This window comes from Pseudorca crassidens, chromosome 11 (genome assembly GCF_039906515.1).
Source record: "Pseudorca crassidens isolate mPseCra1 chromosome 11, mPseCra1.hap1, whole genome shotgun sequence".
NCBI lineage: Eukaryota > Metazoa > Chordata > Mammalia > Artiodactyla > Delphinidae > Pseudorca > Pseudorca crassidens.
The window spans coordinates 33,928,946-33,932,240 of record NC_090306.1 but is presented as its reverse complement, the minus strand read 5'-3'; the positions used below and the strand labels follow the sequence as shown (position 1 = coordinate 33,932,240).

At 36.8% G+C, this 3,295-nt stretch overlaps 1 pseudogene; it reads left to right on the top strand.

The window, feature by feature from the left end:
- The first annotated feature begins 655 nt into the window (after nt 1-655).
- LOC137202811 (GTP-binding nuclear protein Ran-like) lies at nt 656-1,042 on the top strand (annotated as a pseudogene).
- The last annotated feature ends 2,253 nt before the right edge of the window (nt 1,043-3,295 follow it).

Below are 3,295 nucleotides of genomic sequence, written 5' to 3'. Positions count from 1 at the left end.
ACAAGTAATATTTATATATTTTTTGCTTTAATTATAATATTTCTAAATTTCCATTAGAACTGTGTTTTTTAATTTCTAAAAGTTTGGAATTATTTTAATTATATTTATGTTATTATTTTCAACTTAATTGCATTGTAATTAGAGAATGTAGCATAAGAATTTCTCTATCTTGGTTTTTTGAAATGCCAATAATTACACATTTTATTATTTCTTTAGCTTTATGTTTACTTTTTTTCTTTGCTCATCATTCCTCTTGCATCTCATACATTTCTGGGATTATTTCCCTCCCTCAAGTTTCTTTATTGAGTTTCTGTAGCACCCCAAACAGATGATATTAAAAGTAGAGGAAAGATAGACGGGGGTGGAGACGCTTCTGGAAGTAACATCACGATAGCAGCCCAAGGAGAACCCCAAGTTCAGTTTAAGCTTGTATTGGTTGATGATGGTGGTACTGGAAAAACTACAGTCCTGAAACGTCATCTGACTGGTGAATTTGAGAAGAAGTAGGTAGCTACCTTGGATGTTGAGGTCCACCCCTTTGTGTTCCATAACAACAGAGGACTTATTAAGTTCAATGTTTGGGATACAGCTGGTCAGAAGAAATTTGTTGGACTGGGAGATGGCTATTATATCCAAGCTCAGTGTGCCGTTATGAATGTTTGGTGTAACATCAAGAGTTACTTACAAGAACGTGCCTAACTGGCACAGAGATCTGGTACTACTATGTGAGAACATCCCCATTGTGTTGTGTAGAAATCAAACGGATATTAAGGACAGAAAAGTTAAGGTAAAGTCAATTGTCTTCCACTGAAAGAATAATCTTCAGTACTATGACATTTCTGCCAAAAGTAACTACAACTTTGAAAAGCCCTTCCTCTGGCTTGCTAGAAATCTGATCGGAGACCCTAACTTGGAGTTCGTCGCCATGTCTGCTCTCACCCCACCAGAGGCAGTCATGGACCCAGCCACGGCAGCGCAGTACGAGCATAATCTAGAGGTTGCTCAGACAACTGCTCTCCCGGATGAAGATGATGACTTGTGAGAAAGTGAAGCTGGATCCCAGCGTCAGAAGTCTAGTTTTATAGGCAACTGTCCTGTGATGTCAGTAGTGCAGCGTGTTTGCCACTTTGTTACATAGTTAAGCAGAACATGTGTTTAATCTTTGGGATGCTGAAGGAGATGAATGGGCTTCAGAGTGAATGTGGCAGTTAAAAAAATACCTTCATTTTTTGGACCTGCATATTTAGCTGTTTTGGAACACAGTGGTTTCCTCCTTGAATTTCAAGTATAAGACTGCTACAGTCACATCATAATATTCAGTGGTGGAATCTTGTTTGTTACTGTCGTTTCCATTCCTTTTTGTTTAGAATCAGAATAAAGTTGTATTTCAACTATCTTTAAAAAAAAAAAAAAGTAGAGGAAAGAAAATCCATCAAACCTACAATGGAATAACCATTAGGTTGACAGCTGCTCCAAGAACAATACTAGGTACCAAAAGATATTGAAATGGCATTTTCAAAATGTTGAGAAGAAATAACTAGCAAATTTAAAATTCTGTATCTCAGTGAAACTCTCTTTTAAAAGGAAGGAAAATAAAAATATTTTAAGCAAATAAAACCTGAAAAAATTTACTACCAACATAGGCAATATTTAAAAAGATGAAAAACTGATCATTTTCATGAATTATTGAAAGACATACAGATTCAGGGAGGCAAAAGATCATAAGCAAGATAAATAAAAGTCAATCCATAACTTTCTCATTCTCTTTAATCATTCTGGGCCCTAGAATGAAGAATATAAAAGGTCTTTTCACTTTATCCTTCATAGCCTTTTTTTTTTTTTTTTTTTTTGTGGCACGTGGGTCTCTCACTGTTGTGGCCTCTCCCGTTGCGGAGCACAGGCTCCAGACGCACAGGCTCAGTGGCCATGGCCCACGGGCCCAGCCGCTCCGCGGCATGTGGAATCTTCTCAGACCAGGGCACGAACCCGTGTCCCCTGCATCGGCAGGCGGACTCTCAACCACTGAGCCACCAGGGAAGCCCCTTCATAGCTTTTAAGATCTCTTTAACTTTATTTCATTCTTTGTCTGTCTGTACTATAGTTGTATTCTTTTTTTAGATTTATTTTCAAGGTCCATCCTTTCTTCAGCTAGGTATAATTTACTGATCTATTGAGGTTTTAATTTTAATTATTAATATTCAGATTTCTAGAGCCTCTATTTGGTTCATTTTCAAATCTGATTAGCCAGTTTCAATAATCTTCTTTTATGTCCTCTTATTTTCATTTCCATTTACTATTTCTTGAAGTATATCATAGCTATTGAAGTATAAGCATAGTTATTTTGTATTCTGTTTCTCATAATTTCTGTAACTGCAATCCTTGCATATCTGACTCTAAATTTTTGACTTGGAGTTTTATGGGCCATACAGGTAGATCTCAGGCTTATGATTAGGAAATTTCAGGGTAGGTATATTTTTTTCTCTTCTATCTAGATCCAAAAACAAAACATGGTCATATGGTCACAATCTTATGTTGTGTGGTGGGGTTTTCCCCAGTTTACTCAGTGAGGGTATCACTCTTTGCAGATCTTGGTCTCATGCGAGTTTTCTTCTCTCTGATATCTCACTATACACACTCAAACCCCAGACTTTGTCTCTTGTTCATGATCCAGGTGATTTATTAAAACCCAGCTTCTGTCCACATTGATAGGTAGATAGTGCCAGGTCAAATGCCATCTCCAGTTCTCTTTTACTGCCATAGATTTATACCTCTTTGTTGTTTCTGGCCTCAACTCAGTCATGTATTTAAATATTCTATTTTATATATGTTTTATTAAAAAATACTATTTTTTAGAGCACTTTTAGATTCACAAGTAAATTAAGAGGAAGGTACAGAGATTTCCCATATATTCCCTGCCTCCATATGTGCATAGTCTCCACCAGAGTGGTACATTTGTTACAGTTGATGAACCTACACATCATAATCTCCTAAGGTCCATGATTTACATTAGGGTTCACTCTTGGTGTTGTACATTCTATGGGTTTGAACAAACATATAATGTAAAATATATAATCTCTAACATATAAAAAGTGCAATGACGTATATCCATCATTATAGTATCATACAGAACAAATTCACTGCCCTAAAATTCTCTGTGTTTCTCCTGTTCATCCTCCTTCTCCATCTTCCACCCCCTCACCACACACATGCATACCACTGATCTTTTCACCATCTCCATACTGTTGCCTTTTCCAGAATGTCACATAGTTGGAATCATAGAGTATGCAGCCTTTTC